Consider the following 27,908-nt stretch of genomic DNA (forward strand, 5'->3'; position numbering starts at 1 on the left):
ATGAACAATAAATACTCAAGTCATATAATGATTCCTATGCTAAGAAAAATATATTAAAAGCACATATTGCGAAAGAGAGAGAAGAAGCGAAAAGATAGGAGAAATAGTTATTCAGTCCAAAAACATGTGAGAAAAATAAGAATAAGTCAGGGATTAAACCGAGTGTTAGTAGAAATCATCGGTGTTCCGATTCGCTTGACGGGTCCAGTTCGTACGTTCGTACAAGAATACATATATGTTATATACACACACGCGACTGTTAGAATCTACATATTTGTCTTCGCGTCGGTGAGACAAAGCCAAGTTTCTGCCCGAGGCGAGAGAGACATCGACGTAGAAACCGCATGCGAAAAAAGAGGAATGATCTTGCGAAGGAAGAAGAACAGCGACGATAGCGCGTGCGAGAGAAAAAGAATAAAATGATAAAAGAGGTCCCTCGGCAAGTGTGAAGGAAGAAAGAGACAAATATTGTTTTCTATGCCAGGCAAAGCGCGTATGCACGAATAACGACACGTCGATTAATGTTGGCATCGCCAACCGCACGACCGTCTATTAATAGCGGCGTCGGCGCACACGAGATTTCTGGGTGGTACCATCGATACAGTCGAATCGAAGCGGGACGAGAGAAAGAAGGCGTAATCGGCCTCAGATTTGGAAATCGTAAACCGCGCGCGTTTAAGCTGATTGATAAACGAAGTATAAGTGATTGGAGACACGAAAACGCGATCGATTGGTAATTAGCATAGATATTTCTACCCTAATGAGTCGGCCGCGCGTTATTATTCGTGGACGTGCCTCCGAGTTCTTTCTCTCGCGACACATAGGACGTTTTAATTTCGAAGACGATCTAAATTACGCGCTCTGGCGTTTACGAGCGTTAAACGCGTAACGACGATCGTTTAATTTCATTTCTCGTCTCCGTCGCGTCTCGGGAACTCACGAATGATGGATCTATCGATTGTGGACAGCTAATAAGAGCGACTCGCATTTATTTAGTCTTTAAGTTCAATGTCATTTATGCGCAACTAATATATATGCATGTATATGAATTCTCTTCTCCACTTAATTTTACTTATATTCCACGTCGCGCGAGATAAACGAGGAAAAAAGGTGCGAACGCACTCGTCAGAACTTAATCAGATATCATCAGTGATCGCAAACAGACGTAACCAACGAAGTGTATTCGTCAATTAGCACGGTAATTCACGAAGCGCAATTCTGCACTACTACAGTAAATTTTCGTTGACGATGAACGATAATTTATTTCAATGAAATCGGTTTTTAAGGAAAAGTAATACACAATAGATTCATCATGATAAATACAATATATTATTATTCAAATCAAGTTCGTAATACATGAGATTAATTAAAATTATTTACTTGTATAATAAATTTATTCAATTTTTTCTTCTTTTGCTGGATTCATCTATATTAAATTAAGGATATTGTTTGAAAAAAAATCGTATATTGGATATCCTGTGAGAAGCGTGCGTTTTTTCTCACTTTTGTTTGGATCGATATTATTCTGCACCTGACGATATATAAAATCAGGTCAACCTTGTGTGAATCGTCTTTGAAAAAAATAACGGAGTTCTCGAGAACATCCGATGTAAGAAAAATATAAGAGAAAGAGAGAAAGGAAATGATTTCGCAAGTCAGCCGCAAATTGCAGTTTGCGTGTCACGAGGTGTCGGCTACGGGGAAGAATCTGTTAAACGCGACATCTCCGAGAGTATCGATCGACAAATCAAATTCCACGAGATCGATCGTAATGCATTTCGGAATGTCAGCGGTGATTTTTTTCCCGACGTTTGACCTTCAGATTGATAAGATGCAACTCGATTTAATCAAACGAGTCGTCATCGATAATCTGCGAACCGTTTGCGAAGAGTTATAAAGCGCAAAGACAATAGCTGGGTGCATGAATAATAATGCACAATGCATAGATATAAATGTAAAGACACAAGGTTCTACTCTCCTAATATAATCAATCTCCTCTGAATCTAATTAAGAACAAAATCTGTTGATAATCTGCGATAAGGTAACACAATCTAATATTTAGTTTTTAGCAATCATAGTTTCACACTTTTTTATTTTATATTAAATAAAAGACAAATATTTTATATTCTCTTCCTAAGATTGAAAAACATATAAAGACTGTTCTTCATTTTCTTTGCATATCTTTATAAAAACTATAAGAAAATATACCTGCAGAATAATATAGTATCTAAAATAATAGAGACATAAAACGACGAGCTAAAAATAAATTGCACACTCTTTCTATAATGCTTCACATGAAGTATCCGCGTAAAAGAAATACTCTCGTTATAATGATCTAGTATTAAATGTTGATTTACGTTATTCTCCACGTTTATATCGAGAAAAAAGATCGAGATTCAAGTCAATCGAGTTGCCTATCGACGTCCGTTACTCGAGATGTTAGTCGGATGCAATCGGATCTCCTCTAATTGACAGAGTAGCGGCACAAAATCGTAATATTGTGACGGAGCTTGTCACGTTACGCAGTATATTCGACAATCGTTTCAATTAAGCACACACAAAGAGAGAAAGAGAGAACGCAACGGTGTAACCTATCGCTCGTTCTTTTACATGCGACGCAACACGTAGAGCTAAGTGTAAGTCGATGTAATTGAGAAACTACAGTCGTGTATAATGGAGGCAATTAAAATCGCTATGAGGGTACTCTTTGTGATCGACACAGGACAACCTGCCTGGGATTATCACGATCACAGACGATAAATATCGATTTGTTCCTCGACATCGTCGCCTTAACTTTTATTGTTTCGATTTCTCTTCTCGCCTGTATAAGGTATAGCATCAATATCTATTAATTTCAAGAATATGTTATGCACAATTTGAAATATATATGAATGTGCGTGTTATCAATGTGGCACGTCGATTTATTGTAATTAAATGCACCCGCAACTTGAAGAAATACAGGCGTATTTTACACACGTACGATAAAATATAATTTACAAAGGAAATTTTAATTGTGAATACCGATAGCTAGATTTCGTTCGATCACCCTTCATAGAGGTCCGTATATCCGCTTCGGCACTCGCCGATACTGCTCCACAATAGGTAGCTAATAATGCAACAAAAGGGCCCGTCGTAACCGGTTGAACCCGGAAAGATCATTCGACTGCGGGCTTAAAGCCGCGTTAACAAATGCAAATCGCGGCGCGGCGACTTTTCCACGGGGATTAAAACCAAGTATCTGTCTTCTCTTGTCCGTTCACTTCGATTCTCTACAAATGTCGTTCCTTTCGTCTATTTGCCTTGCTATTATTTCGTATAGTTACGGGTCGTGAGATCCAATGACCATTGTCGGTGTAAATAATAATGCGCGATATATTAACGCGTTACATAAAATAGGATAAAAAACATAGAGAGAGCTAATTTTATAACGTTGACATTGTAAACAGAATGATCTGACTGTTAATGAATAATCGCGATATGCAAATTTCTTACTCGTAATACAAGACTCTCGATATGCAAAGTTATTCTGTCGTCCGCAGGTTTTCCGATTAAAATCCGATCGATTGATCGTCTCCGAGACAAAAGCGTCGGCAATTAATCCGAGATGACGGCCACGACGGAGATCTCGTACACCACGACGCAAAAAGATCTTCCACATATAGAGCGAGAGAGCGCGGGAAGCCCGCCGAAACGCGATTACGCCGTAATCGGCGGGTAGAAGCGAAGCGTGGAATTATCAGGATTTAAGGAGGCAACAAAGTGCGTTTTTACGAGGGTCCGTCCAAGGATGGCCTTTATAGTCTACCACGAGAGCTCGTATTCCCGTCTCTCTCGCTCTCTTCAATCTGCCAACCCCCGGTTAACGCACACCGAGTGTATATATATATATATATATATATATATATATTCGAAATACCGGAATAATCGCTGCTGAGATATAATTAAGCTACTAATGACCGTGGACCGTTCGTGGTTGCAGCCGGCTGTTGCATCTCTCAGCACTGGTCCGAGCCATACATTCGCGCGATAATTATCAAATAAAATAAACACCTTCGAGGGAGAGAAAGAGAGAGAAGGGACGCGTAATGAATCAAGAACCGTAGAGAGACTCATCTCCGGCGAGGTCGGAGCGGATCGAAAATACCGCGAACGCGACGACGAGATTTCGGGAACGGCGCTAATCGATATTATTACGCTAATAACGCGCTTTCGGAACGTAATGGCGACGCTTTCTCGCGCGGGCGACCGAAGAGCGAGGCGCGTAATGAGCGTAATTACGCCTGGAATGCTCAATTTGTTGGTAAACCCGACGCGCCGAGAGCTCGGCCAATCTTCGGATAAGCAGCGCACGGGATTTCACCGAGAGAGAAAATTGATCTGTTATCTCGATGAACCGTCATGCACGCCGCGCCGGATCGATAATGAACGGAATAATAGGCAAAACTATGTTAATTATATAGGCGCGAGCTTGTGCGTGCGAACTCTCAAGTTTTCAATTTCAATTTCGATATCGAGTTTTCAATTTTTGAAAAAAGTATAAATACCAGTCAAACGTGTACCCAATATTCGTGAATTAATAACGCTGTCAAGAAAATAGAAGATAATAATTTTCGTAATAATTGCAAGTAAAATTAAGTAAGAAAACGCTAAAAAAACTGGATCTTTTGGAAATTGAAACCAAAGATCCTTGACGATTTCGAAAAATTGGAAACGCGCGAATAAAATTCGTCAGCGTCGAGAATCGAGCGTCCGTGAGTGCACTTCTGTCATGCGTCGTTTCTTGATGAATGTTGGAGCGGGAGATAAGAGAGCACATAATCGTGCGTGCGGGACAATCCGGAGAATGCTAAGCGGTATTTAATACCTGTACTTTTACACTGTACATCTGCCGCGCGAGCCATTAGCGGCCGCGCGACTTGATTTATATTAATCAAACGTACACGCAGACACATACGACGTGTATTCGGAGAATCGTGCCCGTGACGTTCGATGCCCGTATTAAGAGCCAGTCCTCGTCGGGACTTGTTACGAATAATTAATCCGCATCGAGTTATATTGTGGCTCGCGCGTATCTATACGCACATTCCTTGAGATTTAAGATTTTTTTGATATTATATCGTCAAGTAATGTACGTAATAAATTTGCATGTTACACGGACGTGATTAAAGTTAAAATTATATGTACGATTTCATGCGTAATCATTATAAAAGGAGGAGACCATTCGCAAATGTCAACGCGGAGAATTTCTAGTTTAATCAATCCTGAAGAATTTCTTAATCCGGAAAACACGTGGAATCTGCCGCATTTATGGCGATTTTAATTCCTCGCCGAGGCGAGATGATACGCAGGGAAGAAGTGGTTTAAAAGAAACGACGCGGAACGGAGTAATCAAGAGCGATCATTGAAGGGCCAACGGGGGTAGGAAAAGCGGGTAACGAGCGTGGATGGATTTCTCGCGTGGTGTATTGGCCGCTACCCGGGCTTTGCGTTAGTAACGGACGCGTACGCGTATAAGCCGCGATAATAGATTATGATAATAAACGGCATTGTGCCCGACATAAAGGCGCCTAATACCAGGGGCCTCAGTCATATTCACGGCTTTCTCTTTCTTTCTCTCTCTCCCTCTGTCTCTCGTGTCGCTCAGTATCGCGGAGACTGCTGGAAAGATCGTAAAGAACACGCTGCTTACGGACCGGTAGATTTCCGGAAGAGAAGAAAAAAATCGATTCAAAATTGGACGTAAATTGGGAAAACCCCGATCGGACTTTATGTTATTCTGCCTAACGCGTTTGATTTTCTGTTTATTATCAGCGTTGAATCTTTTCAGTTCAATGCACACTTGCATTGTATATCATTTAATCGAGTGCACTGCAGATGAGTTTTATCAGGCTTTTAGCATGCAAATAGTTTGCGGGTATATTATTAAACTTTTCACGGTAAAAATATTTTAGTCATAATTTTAGCGGTATGAAGATATAAATGTTAACGGTAGAATAAAAAAATAGACTGATACACGGAAGCAAGTGAAATATTAAATTGCTACCGTTCACATTTAGATGAATTATGTATACATTTCTGCGGTTTATCTAATATATATATTACGATTTTTGTGTCATCGGATAAATAAATAATTAGCGATTTCTCCGGCGGGAATTTTGTCCGCGAAAAAGTCGCGATTACAAAAGAACACTTGTCCATTGTTGCATCCGCATCGAATATATTAGCAATAGTTAATGACTTGTAATTATACGTCTTCGTAAAAAATATGGATCGCAGACTTGCAGATTTTCGCCGCTCGTGACTAAAAATTAAGTATAACGACAAACTCTTCGCGCAGTTACCTGTTCTGGTCTTAAGAGCGGTTCGATTCACGGAAAGATCCGATTCTCGGAGGAGTTTTACGACGACCGGGCTTCCCTAAAATCAATGCGTTTCACGTCGAAATAATTTACGACCGCTTTTAATTTTCTTTTTACGGCATATGCGACGCCAGGCGAAATGTATTATTGTGGTTTTATCCGTATGTGTTGATTTCGACCCTATCGCGAAGTGATTTTCGTAAAGCCCGTCTGACGCAAGAAAGAGTCAGGCCAAAATCCGTGTGGTTGAAAATATACTTAAATTATACCAACGAATTCCGACGTATGCCCGGCACACGCGAGCGACAATGCAACGATGACGAATATATGCGTTGCACGCGTGCAAGAGGATCTCGAGCCTTTATATGCGCGTAGCTCGTGCGTGCTCTTAAGTAACATCTGTTTATTGCCGCGCGACAGAGAAACCTCCTCTCGCCTCTTTCGATGTCAGTATATCAACCCTTACACGTCAAAATTTCTACGAATTTTTTATGTAAATATATCAGATGAGAGAGATGCCTCCTCTTCAAAAGCACACGACGATGAATACTTTCTCACACGCGCGTGCCATGTGCTTAACCCTTTCCGACCCGGCAACTTCAATTGTGATTGTATATTTTATGCAAATCGTATAAGAGAAAATTCGTATAACAAAAAATCAACCGAGTGCATTTTCTAATCTTTGTGTAAGTTGGAATTAAAAATAATTATATAGAGAGATAGTAAACGTCACTCAATTAGTCGAATGTAATAAAAATGAATGCATTTAAAAGAACAATATGAAAGCAATTTCTACAAACAGTAATATAAAAAGATGTAAGTTTATATCTTTTTTATACATAATAATAATATATAATGATATATATATAAAAATAAAAAAGAATAATATATTAAAAATTGATGCAAAGGACATTAAACATCAAATTCTCTTATATATCGATACATAATTTATTTATTCTCTTGTATATCAATATATACGACTTTTTAACAAAGCAATTAACAAAGCAAGTACAATTATTATTTGAGAAAAGCAACAGGTTTTGTTACAAATAATTTTTACACAAATATTTTCCCATTAAAAAATATTTCTCAATTTTTCAATTTGTTCAAGCAACATATTTTAAGGAAATTTTGCAAATGTTCAACAAATTGCATGACAATTATATAGACAATGATTGAAAATCTTGGTAGCAAATTGGTTAAAAAAAATGTTCGAGGGAGAGAAAAAGAATGCTTTATGCAACTTCAAAAGAAGATTTAATAGCAAGGACAGATTGTATGTAACGTTAAAGATAAAAGAACCCCTTCAAGGGAGAAAAGCGACTGTCGCGGCTTGAAAAAATAATTTTGAGAGAACATTTACAAAATGCGTTGGTAAGCAGCATAACGGTGATAACTGACAGTTCAATCGCTTATTTCTATGAATTTCATGCAAATCTACCGTGAGAGAGGGTGGCTTCTTCTTTATGAATACGAGATTAAGGCGCTGCGAAAGCCACAGTGGTTCGAGAACTAAGAGCGAGCACGAAACGGGAATTTCTAATTCGACGAACAGACGAGACAGACGGCGGTCTACGCCGCCCCGTTCATTATAAATTGTGCTTATTAGTAAAGCCGATGCAGTTCCACGTGCAGTTAAACGCTAACGTCGCGACAAGTCACATCAGTTTTTTTTCTTTACCATCGATGTCGTCAAAATCTACGGCGGAATAATCGCTACGCTCCGAAATTGCGAGCTTAACGATATCATTACATTTCGGAAACCAATTTTAGCATCAAATGATATTACCTTACAATATATTTACGCCGGTTCGAATAAAATAGCAGCAGCCAATTTATCACGCGAACCAAGATAATGTAATTACATCGATATATAGGTGTATATATTACACACACACACACACACACACACACATATATATATATATATATATATATATATATATATATATATACTCGGTTTCATTATCTCTCGCGATTTCTCTCACGAGCGGTGTAAAAATTGAGATTAATGCTAATGGAGTAAACACATGCAATGTATGCGTAAGAAAATGTGCGTATACAAAAATGAGAAAGTTGTAAACTTATTATGCGATAAACGCTTATTATACGAAAATTCGTAAAAAAAATTTCGTGGATAATGAAGAAAAATAACAAAATTCGCGAGAAAATAATTCAGTAATTTTAGAATCGACTGCGACTCGTATTAGTATGCATCGTGCTCGACTCGATTCCGCGATGCGCGCATTTATATCCCTCGCTTTTGCGATTAGGTGCAGCGACGTAATGGCAGGCGTGCATACGTCGCATCGGCGCTCGATCGACGACGTAAAATTTTACGGTTGCTTCGTGTCCTCGAATCAGTCGTCACGTATTTTTCAGCGGAATATCACGGACTCTAGGCCAGTCCGAGTTTTGCATGTTCAACCCTAATTTGCGCGTCATTGAATTTTGCGATGTAGTCTCGTGATATAATCTCAAATTAACATAAGCGATCTTTCGATCGTAATGTTAATTCATTGCTATTAATACGTTAATAAACAGTGTCGTAATGAATTAATTTTATTAGTATTGATGAATGGAAATTTAAAACTTATATTTTTTTTTATATCTAGACGATTTATAAATAGCATAATATAAATTGTAATGCCTTTAATATGCGATGAGATAATACAGATTACATATAGATTTGATATTGCTTTACTATTGAAGAATACAAAATTGATATATCGGTTCGAAAATACTTCGAAGCTATATATGCAGAGAACAGAAAAAACTATGCTGTTATTGAAGTATAAATGTTTTCAAATGGAGTCATATATAGATATCGCTAGATATATCTTCTAGACATAAACTACTGTTATTTTCACACAGACTGTATGTCGCTGTTAGAACGTATTCCATTAGCTATTTCGATTTCACAAAGAGATCAGGTATTTGTATTATTTTCAACTTTACAAATTTAGTTGCTTGATTGAGTGCTGTAATTGATTGAAAGCTAAGCTGTAATAAACTTATAGCCTTTTCAATTACTTACAACTAAAAATTGTCATAATTCAAAATTTATCATCTTAATAATTTATTCATGGAGATTTTTAAATTTTCTTACAAATGTGACAAACTCTTTCCTCGTCAACTTGCTTCTTTGTATAATAAACGACAGAGAAAAAAAGAACAAGCCTATTTATAAAATAGTATACGTCAATTATTTCGCGTGCTAAGTATTGGCTTCGAGAATTTACGCACGTTTCGTCGAGAATTCATGTACTGACGCGAGCGATCACCATAATTCACGTCCTGCATTGTTAGCCTTAAGGACGAGGCGTATCGCTGCCTGCTCGTAAGCTAGGCATGTCCATTTCGTTGCAAACCGATCGGACTTGACTATACACTTTTTCTTCGCTTAATGCCGACGATCACGGTCGTCGTGTCAATTAACGCGGCTGCGCGATAAACGTGCGGGCCGAAGAATGAACGCCCTCGTTTTTAATTGAATCGGCGCAAATCGAGAGAACCGGCCCCTCGCAGCCCGCCCGTTCGGAATGTCCATTAAACGACTGATCGTTTCAGATAGAGAAAGTATCTAGAGTCGTTTTATAATGGAGCTCGATCGCGCGAGATAACAGAATTACGTTTCGAATCTTCGTCGAAAGCACAACCAACGTTCGAATGAAGATTGTGACGAGTACTTCGATTCACGAATCGTAAAATTAAAGGAAATGTTTTTACATCGAAATTGACAGATGCAAGATTTAAACAGCTAGAACGTATGAATATTGGACATCTGGACATTTAACATTTTTTAAAAATATTGTGGAAGCAATGCGAGTTTAAGCACCTCTACGCATCTCTGACATTGCACATTATGAAAATTCTTACAAAAGTATTACATATGATCCATATCTTTTTTTTATAAAAATATCTGTATATAAATTTATATAATATTTATTTTTTAGATATATTATTTTAGATGCAATGCAAGAGATACAGAGAGAGAAAGAGACTATGCGCGCACAAACATACAGATATATGATTTTCATTAAAATTTCGAGCTAATTGAGATTACTGCGGTTAATTTTTCGGCGCGGAGCGTCGCGGTGATTTCAACGCGCGGCGTCGTGTCCGTCGGATTCGACGACTTACCGGCGCCAGCCGCTTGAGATAACTCGTCAACCGCTTGTGACAGAGAGAAGCACGCGATTGGATTTCCGCGATAAAGTCCGCCAGCGCGCAAAAGTTAAAAAAAGAAAAAAATATTTTAACGAGCGTTTTAATTGTCGCGCGAGCCTCGCGCCTCCGCACGGCCGCAGATAAGCAAGTTACACACAAAGCGAGATAATAAATTATGGCTATTTTAATTGCCGTCCGTCCGTTCTTCCGCGAGAGAGAGAGAGCTCCAAGTCGTGGCTCAGGCTATGCAAGGCGATAACGGCATGCTCGGGCCCGCGCGATATTCTATCCACCAATCCTCTAATGATTTATCGTCGTAAGAGCGGCCGTTAAACGTATTTCGCGGATTCGACTTTTGAGAAGAGGCCCCGTCCGGGGGCGAAACGAGTCACTTAATCTCAATCAGTTTTTTTTTGTCCGTCCGTACTCTCGACCACAATGAGATGCGCTTAGCTGTTAACGTTGCATTATTAATAACAAACGTTACGATCGTAATTATTAATATATTACAAAGTCGCATGTGTACGAATAAATCACACGTGTTTCTCCATCTAATATTAATTGACAGAAAATAGGAAATAACGTATGAGTAATTTTATATTGCGTATTATGTTTTTTTTTCTATACACGAGATTATTTCCTGCGTAGCAATCGCGTCAGTGTTTTTGGCGGAAGAACGTTGATTAATGCATTTGCGAAATAATCGACATTGCGAAACTGCGGATGGACGGCAAAAAACCAGGTAGACTTACTCGTTTAGGCTTACTCGGTCTAATTAGAGATAGAGAAAGCGAACGGGCGAATGTTCCCTGTGTGAGCGTTCATGCTATCGTAATTAATTAGTCCCGAGGGAATTATTTATCTCCCTCTCTCATCCGACTAAACAAATTGCAGAAGTATTAGAAAATCCGACACGTAAACTGTGAAAAAAGAAACCGCTGTTTTGTGCCATTCTTTTGGAAGAAATCACTTTCGCAGCTACATTGCTTGGAACATTTATATTAACGAAAAAGATATTATAGATTTTTATAATACTTTTCTATAGTCTAAATATTGCCTGTGTGAACAGTGAGTGTTTAAATAAGTTTTATTAATTTTTCTCTCAAGCTATATGCATAAATAAAAATTAAAAATTTTTTTAATAATATTCTAATATATTTCTTAATAAATTTTTTATTCAATAATTGTTTTTAAATATAAAAAACATGAGTATATATGTACTAGTTGAGTATGTACTTGTATACGGTTGCTATCGTATCCTCATATAATCGTAATAAATTTGTTCTCGTTCTTATTGTTTAATTTTTATGATTGCTTTCTTTCATTCTTCAATGTTCCCTCTCTCATTTAAAAAATAAAAGGGAGCACTGTTTTATACTTGAAATAAAAAAGATGCACAGTACAAAAATCTTATTTTATTTTTCACACTATTTTCTTTTTTCAAAATTGTACATTTTTATTTATTAATTGTACTGATTAATTGTGGTTAGTCTTCGTACATCATTCGTCAAGATGATCGCAATTAGGTAAACGTCCGTGACGCGAGTTATGCTTCACTATCGCAAATGTCCCGAGATCGCTTTCATAAGTGGAACATGTAAAATGCAATTGGATGCCGTCGTGAAATATCGCTCTTAATAGTGCGCGCATTCGTTGTGTGCTTTCTCGTCTTAACTATCATCGATTAATAACGAATAATTCCTACCGCGACTATTAATTACAATCAACAATCTACCGCGTCACGATTTTCTCACGATCGCGGAATAATTATGGAAAATAGGATGGGACAGTCGATCGATGAATTCCTCGCATTTCTCTGCCTTTCGTAATTTTCATTTCGCGCCTGTGTCGACAGCAATTATGCTTTTCAATGACAAACTCGTCCTGTATATCAATCGCATTTAATTAGTCGTCGACGAACGCTTAGAACCGTGATCGTGTGGGCGCGGGAATAAATCGCGGTAATGTATAAGAAGTATTAGTATCGTTGAATCCGATGAATTCTCTTTCTCTCTCTCCCTCTTTCTTTCTTATTTTGCTCTTTTCCCCTATCTTCTTCACAAAAAAGTTCAATAAATTAATTGCTGGCGAAAAAAAAAACATTGTCGAGTTGTAATTAATTGTATAAGTCTAAACCATAACTTTATTCTGCGAATAAATCTTGAAAAAATTTCATGACAGTAAATATTTATTTCTTCCTTAATATTTGTCAATGCTTCTTCACAGGATTGTTATCTCAAATAAACAAATCTGTAATTAAAACCTAGTGAAGAGAATATTCGATAATTCTCACATATATTTATGTCATACTATATTAATTCATAGCTATTGTTTATACGCGTTTAATGTAATATTTTTGTTTAATTTTACTTTCCTCTTTTATTAAAATTCGAACCTGAAGTATGAGCTGTTCGAATTTATCAAATGCTGATTAAATTTTATATATTTGTAAGGCTATCGCCTGATATGAGTTTTCCCAAGATTTTAAATTTTCGAATTTGAGTTTGCAATGACAGATGGTCTGCGCAAAAAATAAATGAAACAGTTGCGTTTGACAATTACGTTTGACAGTTGACGTTTGACATTTGACGTTTTAACTGGACGTCGCGTCGTTCGCATCGACATTTTCGACGAATTTAAACTTTTCTGGAAATAAAAGAACGAGGGCAAGAAGAGCCAGATATCTAAATAAATGTTTCGCTTTTTAATGGTATATATCATACCTGCGGACGCGATCTGTAATACTGGTTCCTTTTATCTTTCCGTACGCATCGAAAGTCTGGTGTGTCACACACGTTTTCATCACGACCTCTCACCGTACAAAATTTGGCTGGCGTAAAATCTTAGCAAACATTTGCTCTCTTCCTATACATTGACAAAGAATTTAACGTTTTCGCATGCGAATCGTGCGCCTTTATAGCGTTATTGTATAGTACTTCTATATTCTACATCGTGTATTACGACATAAGGCTTTGAGATGTCAAAGAAATGACAACATCGAAATTGTTAATACGTTCTTCAACATGTATGACAAAATTTGTAATAGCTACGCTGTAACAGTCTTCAATCTTTAAGAAATTCGACGAGGCCTGTCAGGATCAAATGATTTTTCAATTTTTCATTTATCTGCGCGAAATAATCGATTGCTATGTGCCAATATGATTAATATTTAAGAAAAATTTCCTTGAACGAAAAGTAATTGAGGTTGGTTAGCATTGACGTCGACGTTAACTAATCGTAACATCGATCGGCATGAGAAGAAATCGTAATACTAAATTGTGAAACGAAAGTCGATGAGAGATTCCAAATTTTTAGTGAAAGCCTGCTACTTGCAACGTGTTGAAAATTCGAAATAATAGCGTGATTATTGTTAGAATCACAGGGTCTCTCAAGTGGGACACATATGAAAAGATGTTTTTTTTTACACACTATTCTTTTCATATGTTAGCTTGCGTTAAACAGGAACCGTAATTAGGAACAATTTCAACGCCTTTTTCGGTATATCAAATATCTTCATTCTGAACGATACACATTGAAATCATATGAAGGAAGAGAAAGTAATTTCTTACGCAGCGTGATTTATAGACAGAGTATAACAGATTGTGCGTATTTTTAGAACGAAAATTCAACGTTGACGAATTGGAAGAATTAATTAATACATGACAATTAGCACATGGATTTTGATCTCGTTTCACTAGTTTGATATTCATTATGTGGATTCGCAAAATTGTTCATTTTTGCCTTCTTTCTTTATCTTTCTATATTTCTCTTGTTAAAAAATCACATTTATTTCGACGCATGGATCGCAACAAATTCCTAATAAATTAAAAATTAAAGTGTTAAAGTTTGATTCGTGTAGGGAATTTCAAACTATAAATTATGACTAATCAAAATTAATATTGGACGCTAGTGGTGAAAATAAACTTGGCAAAATTGATTTCGACGTAACTAGCAATTTTATTCAATACTTTCACGACGTTTCGACCATTTGGTTGTGGTCCTTATCAAGTGAGAATTCCATCAATTAAAATGAGATTAACGCAACATAACCGTATACTGTGTGTTGTGTGTGCTCCAATATCGTTCCTTTCTACAGTATAAAACCGATCTTATTTAAAATCAATAGTTAAAAGAGGAACATGTCCCATCGCTATGATGTTTCGTCAACGGTTTTATGTTGCGTTAATCTCATTTTAATTGATGGAATATCTCACTTGATAAGGACCACAACCAAATGGTCGAAACGTCGTGAAAGTATTGAATAAAATTGTTAGTTACGTCGAAATCAATTTTGCCAAGTCTAAATTATGACGTTTAGGAAAGCCTTACGGATGTGTACGTGTAATTTGTTAAATTATTTTGCGATATTCTTATAACTTTTATTATTTTTTCGATGACACAATTCATCAATTAAACTTTATTACGACCCAATATTTTGATATATAAAACAAAGTGCATACCATTCACTTCAAATAATAAATTGAAAAGATACAAGAATTACGTCGACGTTTAGCGTTTTCACTACATAGATTTTCGGCCTATCACGAACAAGGATTTCAGCACTCTTGAAAACACGCTATCACGACATCGCATCGACGAATTTTCCACTCACTGCATAACGGCCAACAAAATGCTAATGCGAAACGACGTATAAAGATAACACCTTGCCACCACAATAATCAAGATGACATTTGAAGATGACGAGAGCATGATGAGAAGGTAACGTCACATACCTGGGTTCATATCCCGATAGCTCTCGATTTTCCTTTTAGGCGGCAGCCAAACTCGTACCCTGGGACTCTCACTGTACTTTCAAAGCACACGATCTTTCGTTTTCGGCCTATATAGTAGGGAACCTTGTTGATACAAACAGCGTCCAGCACTTTCCACTTTTAATCGAGTTTCCACTATTTTGCGCAGATCGAGGAACCACGGACGGAGGAAGCGCGATAGGAACGTAGAAAGGAACGATATTGGAGCACACACAACACACAGTCTTCGAGGACCGTCCGTAAGCCAACGAGCGAGTTCATTATTGGAGCAACGATCAACCTCTCTGACGTTTCGTCGCATCGACTGACATACGTCACAACATATTCGACAATCTATGAATCGGACGCCAGAATTCATCGAACAGTCAAGACGATCTCTCTCACTGCCTCTTGCATGGAATAGTCTCTCTGCGAGAGATTTTTCACTCTAACAATATATATGTATATTCGATACACGCGTGGAGAAAAAAATATGCACCCTGGTATCGGCGACTCCTTGGTCCCTAAAACGTAGTTTCCTCTCGGCACCAATTAATTTGCACAATCGAATCGAGATACATTCAGTGACATTGTTTCTACGCAAGCTACAGCCATTGTGTTTCTATAGTAATCTTTCTTAAGACTCGAAGCCTTTTTCTTTCTTCTTTTTCTCCTTTCTTAGCTTAATGGATACTTGTTTCGATTAATAGGATACAATCTTTCTCTTAGGTCCTTGCTTCCAGTAACAATTAGGTGCTCTTTCTGTATTCTCGTCTGTTTTTCTTCTATCCTTCCCATCACGAACGAACGAACGAACGAAAACATAAAATACACTAACACGTTCGATTTTCCGGAAAAAGCAACCCCTCGCTGAGCGCGAACATGCGTGCGAAACCGACGAGGGGGTGGCGAGAGTGACGTCCGCTCGTAGCGCGATTTTATGGGTAACGCTCTCTCGCCGGGGCTCCGCGCGGGCTCTCTCCTCTCTCACGCACAGAATAATATTTTAATGAAGGAAAGGCCGGACAGAGCGGCGAAGTGCCCACGTCGGGTCGCACTGCCTAACTGTCGGGCTTTCCCCGCCCCTCTCGCGGCCGGCTGCTTCCGCCCCTCTCCACACAGAGTAAGCAAAAGCAAACGCTTGCTATCAGACTATGTCCCACTCCCGGCCATCGACCATCTCCACTGTGTGCAATGCCGCACGTTATGCCCCCTACTCTGGGACGAGAATCGCGCAAGAGGGTTTCGATAAGGGTGAGGAACGTGGCCAACCACGATCAGCAAGGCGTGGCTTGCTAGATTGTACTAGCTGGATGCTGCGCGAGTTTCAGGGTCTGATGAGTATGGTGGTCTGGTGGGGGTGACAGCTGCGTCGCGTATTCTACCGCTTTGGATCACGTTGTATCCGCGAGTATCCGCCGCGGCCAGAGCACCAGTTCCACTACTGCACCACCTCCACTACCGCCACCTTTGGACACCACCACCACCACCACCACCACTACCATGCAAGCCGCCACCACCACCTCCTCCTCTACCACTACCTCCACCAGATTACGATCGTGATCGAGTATATCGCGCTTGTCTGGAAAAGCATGAAGACGGCACCGTCTGAACGCGAATAGAGCGCAGAAGCCGGGAACGAGGAGGTCGCCGGTGGTATCCGATAGTGGGGGCGGGAGAGTGATAGAGGGAGAAGAGGCGCGATCTCGCGCGCGCATTGTCGCGCTGGCTCTCTCTCCTCCGCCGCGCCGCGCCACGCTAGCTCTTCCCGGATATCTTTCCGGTAAACTTTCCTCTTCGCGCGCCCGCGGAGTAGCCCCGATGCTTCCTCCGTCTCACTCGCTCTGCCTCCAGTTACGCGTCCGGACATATCGTCTGCTGTACGGCTCGATCCGCGAGATCCAGGATTTCCGAGCGGCGCACGGGAGACGTCGCTGATATCGCCGCGGCTACGTCGCGAGACCGAAAGAATTCATCCGACCCTTCCTTTTCCTTCTCGTCTTTCTTTCTTTTCGACGATTTCCTTCCGACAGAATGTAAGACGCGAGGCTAACAATCGTGAAAAGTGTTTGCGCGTCCTAGAATATCGAAAAACTTGTGTTGATTGCGTGTTTTTTTTAGATAGTGATAAAAAGTTTGACATAAGTTTCCGATTGATATTATGAAACGCGACGTGCAAAAACTTTAGAAAATGTTACGTATCACGAATTCACACTGAGAGAAAAGTGTATAATACTTGTAACTATAATTGCATAGTAAAATAATTATAGTTGGGATATTCATTTTTATAGTTATGATTCCTATAACGTTAGTAAAAATAACCTTACATGCATGGTTCTGACAACTAATGTAAAAATTTTACTATAAATTATAATAATTTCAAATATTAATATAGTAAAATATTAAGTAACAAATGGTAAATTAATAAACCATTTTTTATAATAATTACAATTATAATTGCAGTATATATGTCTATAGTCTTAATGCTAGTTCTACTATTTATTGGTAATAATAACTAAAAAGTGAGTAAGAGAAAACAACTAAAAACATTAGTTTTTATAAAAATCTTTCCTCAATGGTAAAAGTCGACCAAACTGGCAATCATTTATTATAGATAATTAGTTAAAATACAACGTTTCGGCTGTCATTGCAGCCCTTTTCAAGTAAATCTATAAAAAGTTACATAAAAATAATTATAATTTTAATACATTTTATCGCAACAATTAATTATAAATTCATATACAAAAATATGTTACATACCAAAAGTAAATGCAAATAATTAACATACATAAACAATGTTACATACCAAAAGTAAATGCAATAAATTAATACAGTAAATCAAATTCACTGCATACCTCCGACAACATTCACTAGTTTTTATGACTACGTTGATATTTTGTTTAACTATATCTCTAACTAAAAATTTACTAAAAATATCGTAAAAACAAACAAATAAAATAGTTACACTTTACATGCATGGTTCTGACAAATAATATTTGAAATTATTATAATTTATAGTAAAATTTTTACATTAGTTGTCAGAACCATGCATGTAAGGTTATTTTTACTAACGTTATAGAAATCATAACTATAAAAATGAAGATCCCAACTATAATTATTTTACTATGCAATTATAGTTACAACTATTATACACTTTTCTCTCAGTGTACAGTTATTTTTTAATTCGAAGAATAAATCTATCTACGATAAAAAAATTAAACTACATAATTAATTTGTCTGATTCAGAATTCATCAAAGTTAGTAACAATTACAAGAAATGTACTATTTATCTTCATATTAATTTATTTTTTACTTGAAATGCAAATCACTACGTAGTATATATGTATACATAATATAAATCGATGGTAAGAGTGACCATAATGTTATTGACAAAAAAGACAACGAACATAAAAAATGAAAAGATTATAGGAACAATGTTCAATTTAAAATGATGAAGTAGATAGATCAAATTACTTTTTCGTAAAAAATAAAACATCAAATTCTATTAGATTAGTTTACCTTGAATATTTGATAATTGCAAAGTTGATTTGCGAGAAATAAGTATAGAAGAAAAAATCACCACATTTTATCTTCACACGTCTGCAAACGATTAATTCACGTGTACTTCAAGAAACCGAAAAATGTCGCCAAAAAACTTCGAGAACTATATACAAATAATTATATACAAATCATCATATTATATAAAAATTATATTGATTTTTTTGATTTGGAGATTATGGTCCCTCCCTAAAACCTGACATATAATTATGAAATAAGAAACGCAGAAAATTTTTACTCATCTCTTTAGAAAAGAAGAATTTTTGACATCAAAGATAGGTAACTTTCTAGAAAATGTAAATTATGTCGTTATTTTACCACAAATTTGTATATATTTATTCAATAGATTTTGTTGAGGCAGAGTATTGGAGTAGCATTTTTACCAAAAAATGTATTATTTATCTCTATAGAGATAAACTATAAAACCACTATTACTTACAAATATAATTTCTTTATCAGTATGTAAGAGATAATTATGATTTTATTTATATATAATACGCAGTGATTTGCATTTCAAGTAAAATATAAATTAATAAAAATAAATAGTACATTTCTTTTAACTGTTTCTAACTTCGACGAATTCTGAATCAAATTTTGGTTTTCACAACTAATTATTCAATATTTAAAATTCACCATTACACACATTAGACTTAATAACACATTACAAGAAAAATATTCACATTCTACTTACTATTGTACATTGCTTCTTTTTCACTGTTCATGTCTACTCTCGAAGAAAACATATTTACAAATGTGAATTCTTGGTTTCCGAAATTTGTTTTTAAACCATAATCCCCTCTCCAATCCCTCTCTAAAATTCTTTTTCTAAAATCTTATTGGTTAGAAGAATTTCCAAAGTATTAACCAATGACCAATATCAGCATTTCGATTTTGATCATTAAACTAATTTCTTCTTATTAAAGTGTTTACAAATTCTTCAAAAGTTTTTCAATTAAGTTTATTATAGAACGAAAATAATTTTTTATCCTACAATAAAAAACTTTTTGTTTGTGTTTTTTAAGAAAAGAAATGTGCATAGTTTGTAAGCATTTTCTGCCGTATTATAAAATCATCACATTTATCCATGTATTGACAATTATGTAATGATTAATTAATAGATATTTTCAACAATATTTTCTTATCCACACTAAAAAAAATTTGTTAATTTGACTAAACCTCTCAATTAAATTATTATTTTGTTAATTGAACATATGTTAGTATTTAAGTCAAATATATGTGTTATTAGATTTAATATATTATATTTAATTTAAATATTTTTATGTTTAATTAACAAAATAATATTTAGTTGAAAAGTTTAGTTAAATTAGCAAAATTTTTTTCCAATATAGATTTTTGTTTTTTAGATTTTTTTGTTAAATTTCCTTAAATTATTAATACAAACTAAAACTGAAATAAAACTAAATGTTACATATAGTTTATGTAAGTTGCTTAGAAATATTTTTATAGATTTTAAAAAATAAGACTATAGACTTTAAAAACAAAAGATTTACGCGTTGAAATAAAGGTTTATCCCATACAATTGTTTGACATTTTTACAACAAAAGAGATCTCAGGTTTTGGACGGACGACCTGCATTTTATGTAGGTAATCTTTGAAGTTATTCTTTGAGTCCGAGCGAAATATAATAAAAAAAAAATGTATTAATTATAAACAATGATCCGACCGATCTCTCCCGTTGAGAAATTCCAAATGTATAGAAACCAGAACTAATTCTAATATATGTAAATTCCGTTCAGCGATTCGGTCTAGCTTTTACGTGTTCGATATATATTCATGTCAAACATTAATTTTATTTTAATGTTTATCGAATTTTTTAATACTTAAAAAAGTCTCAGAGTTGAACAGTAATTTTTTTTACATTAAAAGGAGAAAAGGATAGGCCTGAGTGAGTATTTGTAGGTGGGCCAGAGCTCACCTAGATCCCGCGTATGACTATATGTTATAACATAGATATTAGAATTGAAAACATTAACATAATTCTATTAGGTTATCATGCTCGCTTAGCAGGTCGAAACCTGACCTCACCCTCGCGGTTCCCCAAGGACAGGTACGATGGGAAATTGTTTGGTTCATGTGCGTGCACATGGCTTTCCCCCATCCCGCCATTGTCGCGTGTGCATCGAGTATACCCCTCTGATGGAAGGGCTATTCGACTCTCTCAAGAACTCGAAGGGCGCGCACTCTCGGGCCGAGAGTCTCGGCTCGACCATGATTCTCGCCAAAGCACACGGCACGCGACGGATGGCCGTTGTCAAGTAAAAGCGAATTCATAGGGAAATATCGGGAAAGACTTGTAGCGAAGAAAGTGACATTGATATCAGCGCGACAGAGGAAGATATAAGGAAAGTTATGGAGGGAAATGACATGTGTGGAGACGCGGACTGGACACTCTCTCGTCGACATCATAACTTTTGAATCGAAGGAAAACCAGATCTCTACTAGACAGTCAGACGCCACCGTTAAATGTGCCTCTCCTCAATATCGATAATGAGGGAGAGGGACAGTTACTTGTTCCTCTTTGCGTAATTTTGGGCCGTCGATACACGTCATCATCTTTAATCACTACAGGCGTCGACTGCATTGACTTGATTGCAATATTTAATGTAACTAATATAATAATAAATCTTCGATTACATTTTTGTTATATAGTTATGTGATTTATAAAAGATGAGGTAATAAATAAGGAAACCAATTTTTTATTACATTTCTCAAATATAATGTATAATTCTTTTTTATGCACTTTCTTCTTATGTGCTATTTTTTCGAAGAATTTTCTAATAATAAAACAAACAAAAGTATATTGTCTTATTCCATTGTCTCAAATATTCTATTGTTATGCTAATGCTATCACTAACGCTAAACCATTTATAATACTTTCACTATTTTTATTTTAAAAATTTCAAAATTTCCTTCAAGCCTTTCTTTTTAAATATAAAAATTTATCTTGAATTCTCTGTCTATTTCACTGAACTTATAGTTGTTGCAACTATGTTGGATCATTAAAATGTTAATTATTAATTACAGACGTAGACAATAATAATACGACAAAATAAAACTGTCAAAATTTCGATCGTATATTATCTCTGTCACGAAGTAAATCTTATTCTTTACTTTATTAATTAAGATCATTAAGAAATAATATCATAAATGACAAATTGTTACATGCTCTCTTCTGCGGATGAAAATCGGTATCTCGTCGAGTATTAACAGAATCATTCTCTGCAATCGAGCGGTCGAATTATAGAACCCAACCATTTACTAAAAAGGGACATACCTTCTTTTTATCTTCTGCCGGCCGAATAGTAACCGCGGTTCTATCCGGTTCCCATAGTTTCGTGCTTACTTTTTCGAACGAGACGGTTAATTATAAAATTAAATTTTATAAAGTTAAAAATTAGGAAAAATTTGGTTAAATTCCACTTTAATACTCATAAAAAAAGAGAAAATATTTCTTAGTGGATTTTTATAATATATACTTCTAATTTATTATTTTCAAACAAGTCATTAATATTCTGTAAACTGTAAAGCAAAAACGGGGAAAAAAGGACGATAAGACGTGCTCGTCCTTACTGATGCCAGATTAAACGCACATTAACAAAGAAGTAACGGAAACAATCTAATTCTTAGTTCGTGAGGAAATGCAAAAATGTCGAAAATATGATGGTACCATCTAATTGGTTTGAAGCCGCATAGGTAGAAGAACAGAGGAAGCCGACGATTCGGTTGGCGGGATACGCGAATGTTGTTTAAGGTCTAGACACAATGTTGGACCCCCGAATTAGTGGTCTCCCTACGCGGTGCCTCTACGGTAATTAACGAAATTAGTCGCAATTAGAGAGTGGTCCCGAGAGGACAGGGAAGAGCGGCACTACGTGTCTTTACCACGCGAGAATCGAGATCGTAAGGAACCTCGAAGTCACGTCGGTGGAACGAGGATCGTCCTCGTGCGTTGCATTTATGCTAGGCCTTAATGACTATAACCGTCTCGTTCGAAAAAGTAAGCACGAAACTATGGGAACCGGATAGAACCGCGGTTACTATTCGGCCGGCAGAAGATAAAAAGAAGGTATGTCCCTTTTTAGTAAATGGTTGGGTTCTATAATTCGACCGCTCGATTGCAGAGAATGATTCTGTTAATACTCGACGAGATACCGATTTTCATCCGCAGAAGAGAGCATGTAATTAAAATCAAATTTTTCTAATTATAAAAGACTACATCAAAGTATATAGCAAGGCTCATTACAAATTTTTTATTAAATACTATCAGCTGCGGAATAAGAAATTATTTTTTTGTAAATTTAAGAGAAGTATATCGGTAATCTTTGATTAATTGATTTTCGTTAACTAATCTCTATATTTTTTAAAAATATGATTTCTGATATGGCAGACATAAGCAAATGTTATTAATTATTTGTTAATAAGATAAACATAGCTAAATAAAAATATTTCACAATTATAAATCGCATATTAATATAATAAAAAAACATGACACTCTTGCAGTTTCTTACATTTCTTATTTATATTTTTATTAGATATATTAATAAGATTCTTTATCGCAACAGCGTTCAATATTATTCTATAAAGTTTAGTAACTCGAACGCATTTTGCTCGAGCATTCTTCCTTGCCAGAACAAAGTAAAGCATCGATCAGACTAACTGCGACATAGTGCATAAACGTGCGTCGACCGTAAGATAATAATAGTTTATAAGCGCATATGTATAGTTACCGAGCGAGGTAATCCTACTCGCTCGGGTCGAAGATATAAACTATAATAGTGTATAGCCTCATGTTCTCGAGTGAGTTTTATTCAGTGTGGTCGGATATACCGTGTTGCTTCGAACCAAGAAGCATCGAATGCAAAATACATGTAGCTGAAGCTCCCATACACAAATGAATTGCTTCGTTTTCTTATCGCTCTCTCTCTTAATAAACTTAAAATATTTTATCATTGGCAATAGCATTTTCTTTCTTTCCTTTCTCCATTCTCAACTTTCAATTTCTTTATTTTTATAAAAATATATTAAGAAGTAGCCAAGAAAGTTTGTAGTTTTTATAATAGAGAATGCAGCAAATTCAATAGATTATTCGTCTTTTTTTCAGATAAAAACCAATTCTCCGAATATCATATATATTTTTGTATTTTATATTAATTTTATGTATATCTCTCTATAATTTATTTTTTACTTTTAAAAATATATTCTTCGTATCTATATTCTCCTTGTCTCATCTTTCTCTTTCTTTTGATTGATGATTGCCGCGCCGTAAAAGTCTGTCTGAACAATTCGACATTATACTACTTAATTTTTAAAATCTACATCTCAAAATCTAGATCAATTATATGTATGCATGAGTTTGCTCCTTTGAGACAGAAATCTTTTAGCATGAATTCAAGAAGTATTATTCTTTTTCTTCGTCATATATGGCCTTCCTCTATCTACTGATGTGAGCTTTTGACCGCGTCGTCATGTCATGTCGCCGGAAAGCAGAATAGCGAGCGGAACGCACATAAAAGTGGTAGATAAACGTAAGAGGGCATTGATCGTCCGCCGCTCCTCCATTCACGAAGCTGGCGGTTATGGCTATACTTATGTACTTAGGTGTACGTACACCACGTGCTGGGCCGTATCGTGCGCGTGCACACGCGCGCGGCCTCTCGCGTGTATAGAGCCTCGGTGGTCACCACCGAGATACAGCCATGCATGGTCACGGCACATACATCGGCGGAATCGGGACGTTCGGGGGCCGACAGAGAAAGAGAAAGAGAGAGAGAGAGAGAGAGAGTAACCCTGACCTTCCCCAAGCCCGCGACCGTAACTCGCGATAAAACGAAAGGGCAATGACGTCACTGGTACTTCGTCTGTCGGTCCGACTAGACTAGCAGACGAGATCTACGTCGGAAAGGATCAGTGATCTTTGACGCAACGTCAGTTCACTTTTCATTTATCATCGGAAAATACCAGCAATTCGACAAGTATCGATATAATATAGTGGTATTACGTAAGTATTACTCTGAAAAGTTTTGGAGAAGATAAAAAAGTTTTTTGATTTAAGAATAAATTATAGGCAATCTGAAGTGTGTCTATGATAAATGAATGATATAATTATTTAGGAATTTATTACGCATGATTTATGTATAAACGTTCATCAAGATAATGGGATCTGTTAATAACATCCTGGAAGCAATTTATAATTGTTGTAACATCATTCGTTACACACTCATATAGTATTTGCGGTAGAAATAAATTGTCAGAATAAAATATCGATTTTGTAAAGTTTATTTTCCAGCATAATTATCTAAATAGATAAAATCTCTTGTGACGCGTTTGATGGATAACGTATAAATAACAATGTCGAATAGCTTTATACGAGAGGCCTGTATGTCGTTCTATTATCTGATAAATTCTAGTACCAAGAATTCAAAAGAATCGCGCACGCACATTCAGAGATATTATGTCAAGGAAATATCAGGTCCGTCTGTCTGCTGAACGCAGAAATCTCTGGACGTTGCTATCCTATTCATCGCCGTAATCTTTTATTGCTCCTTTGCGCTATTATTATTATTAACGATAAACAGTTTACGAGCATCGAGTGCCAGTCTCTCTCAGAGAGACGGATCTTCTTATACTCGAGCAACTCCCGTTGTTCCTCAGTCCGTTCTCACCCATGACGCAGCAAGATACCATCCGCAATTCGCGCAAGGTGTGAGAATAATTTATTCGCGCGAAAAAATCCCCGCCCATTCGCGATGTAATCACCGCGAGGGATACACGAATATTTTCCACGGACGTCGCGTTTGTTAATTTTCGCGTTATTAAAATTCCATGCGCGCGAACATTAAGCGAAATGAGCGAGGAGTGCTTCTTCCTCGCTCCTTAGCCTTAATTTGCCCGACTAAAGTGATGATCATATGTGTGATCATTCCTGCAGCTTCCAGATTACATTAAATTCCGCAACCGATTACGTTGCCGGAGCGGGCGTGAAGTTTCTAGCGTGTGGTCTCGAACCGGTCCAATTGTGGGTGTTTGGATGTCAAGTACGCTGTGCAGTAAAATGGAATTACCAGGAGTACACTGAGAGAAACTGATACTGTAAACGAGAGAGAAGGAGAGAGCGGGGTAGAGTGTCATTTGCCTTTTTACGCTCGTTAACCGGATTTGCCTCTAGTTTAGAGTCTCAAAGCGGAGATTAAAAAAAAAAAGGAAATATCCACGGAAGCTTCCAATCCGATTATATCGAAGTTCTGGAGATGGTTAAGTGATGTAAATGTATTTTACTGCCGCTCTTTGAGGCGTGAAAGTTCGATTCTAATATTGGAGAGCTCGGTTAAGATATCCGACAATTTTCTCGACGAGGTGGATTTTATTAGTCAGTGCGCTTCATAAAAAAATTATTATTATCAAAAGATAATTATTGAACTTAACAGGAAAATTTGTTATGTAGTCGACTAATCGACATTAAAATGAAAAATATAAGATCGCAATAAACATATTGAATTTAATTATTATTTGTAAATGTGCTTTATATATATAGGTTTGCATTCTCAGCTTTTCAATTATAGATATTGATAAGCCATAATGCACACGTTTTTATGATTTGCCGATTTTTTCGAAGGAAAATAATGATTGCGATGAGAAAACAGACTGCACTGCTGATTCCGGGGAGCACGTTCGTGATGCACCAATAATCGTTCGCGTGCCAGGAAGGTGCGAAGGACGTAACGGAGATACAAGTCCGATATGCTGTACTACAGGCTGATCAGCCGGATAAGGTAATGACTAAATGCTAATATAGGGAACGGCGTGTATTTGCTCTTTACACACGGCATACTCCTCCCGACACTCTCGTCCAATTTCGGCAATTACGGGCACAATCTATTATATCATTTTTTTTTTTGGAACAGTGCAATATATTCTACATGTATCTTAATATAGCTTCTTTTTTATATGACGGGTGACGACGCTAATATTGTCATGATAAATCTAACAGCGTTTTTTTTTTTTAGAACTTTATCAATATTTTCGTTAAATATCTATGTCTGGACAGATTCGAAAATGATATCTTTAAAAAAAAAAATCGTTTTTCTGGCGCGCGGTTTCATATGATTAACACAGTTATTCATTACAGATTTATGGACCACTATAAGATTTTGAATTAAACACATGTGAAGTTTCCAAGCGTTGCAGATATGATACGATAACAAAGATACCGCACGTGAAAAATCGCTCAGGATTACGGAGCTAATCCCCTCGTATAAGTTCGAGGATTAAATTGCGCGTAGTCAAGAGTACCGCGCAAGACCTTTACGTATGCATTTTAGGAGACGAAACCTAAGAAGGTAACGCGTAGGTACACGAAGGGCGCGCCTCGGAACTTACAATGCGCCTGCGGCCCGAAAACACGTCCCTTATCGTCCTAGTATCTCGCGCGCGTGCACACATACACACACACGCACACGCACACATACACAGAATGCCGATGTTACATGTTCGTATCGAGTGTCATTAAGTGTGATTATATACCTCCGCCCGTTCACGTGTACACCCGCCGTGGAACGGAGAGGGAGGTTTTCGTGCCGTCTCGAGGTGAAGGGCTGCTCGGTGGTGGTAAGATGGCAGGGAACGCGCGGGGGCGGAAACTCGCTTCCAGGTCGATACGTAATTTATTACTATATCCGATATTAAAGTATCGGATGAGAAGGGAGATCGTTTGCCTACGAGTTGCGCCGCGAGGGAGAGATACAGGTTGCACGCGTGTGATAATTTCTCCCCTTTCTTCCTTTCCCTTATTTTTATTCCTACGCGTAATATTGTTTCTCCGTCTATTAAATTTTCTTCAGATTGTATTACAGGTACGCTCAATGGATGTATATATGTTCTTCATTCTTAATGTTATACACATATTTTTTTTCTCATTGACAAAAAGGTGTGCAGGAAGTGCCTTAAGGAAGTAATTATCTTGTTTACTTTCTATAAAAATTTTGTCTTTCAACATCAAAGCTTGATCACTGCCGGATGTCGACCAGGTAATTAAGTAAGATTCACTCAAGAA

At 36.9% G+C, this 27,908-nt stretch overlaps 1 protein-coding gene and 1 long non-coding RNA gene across 5 annotated transcripts in view; one reads left to right on the forward strand and one right to left on the reverse strand.

Annotated features, from left to right (window-relative positions):
* Positions 1 to 15,756, forward strand: part of LOC114942112 (uncharacterized) — a 167,243-nt gene extending 151,487 nt beyond the window's left edge. The window contains exon 4 of the long non-coding RNA XR_003821752.2: positions 15,450 to 15,756. This is a non-coding gene — a long non-coding RNA (uncharacterized LOC114942112). The remainder of the gene's footprint in view (positions 1 to 15,449) is intronic.
* The window catches only part of zfh2 (Zn finger homeodomain 2), a 133,775-nt gene extending 117,339 nt beyond the window's left edge, over positions 1 to 16,436 (reverse strand). For 2 of the 4 annotated variants that reach the window (XM_085481446.1, XM_085481448.1), the window contains exon 1: positions 15,263 to 16,434. The gene's annotated coding sequence lies outside the window, so the exon portion shown is untranslated. Of the gene's footprint in view, positions 1 to 15,262 lie in introns of all 4 variants that reach the window. The other 2 variants (XM_085481431.1, XM_085481438.1) reach the window with 2 other exon arrangements.
* Positions 16,437 to 27,908: the final 11,472 nt, after the last annotated feature.

Source organism: Nylanderia fulva, unplaced genomic scaffold, assembly GCF_048542155.1.
Source record: "Nylanderia fulva isolate GAGA-0341 unplaced genomic scaffold, ASM4854215v1 Scaffold1, whole genome shotgun sequence".
In the NCBI taxonomy this organism is placed as follows: Eukaryota; Metazoa; Arthropoda; class Insecta; order Hymenoptera; family Formicidae; genus Nylanderia; species Nylanderia fulva.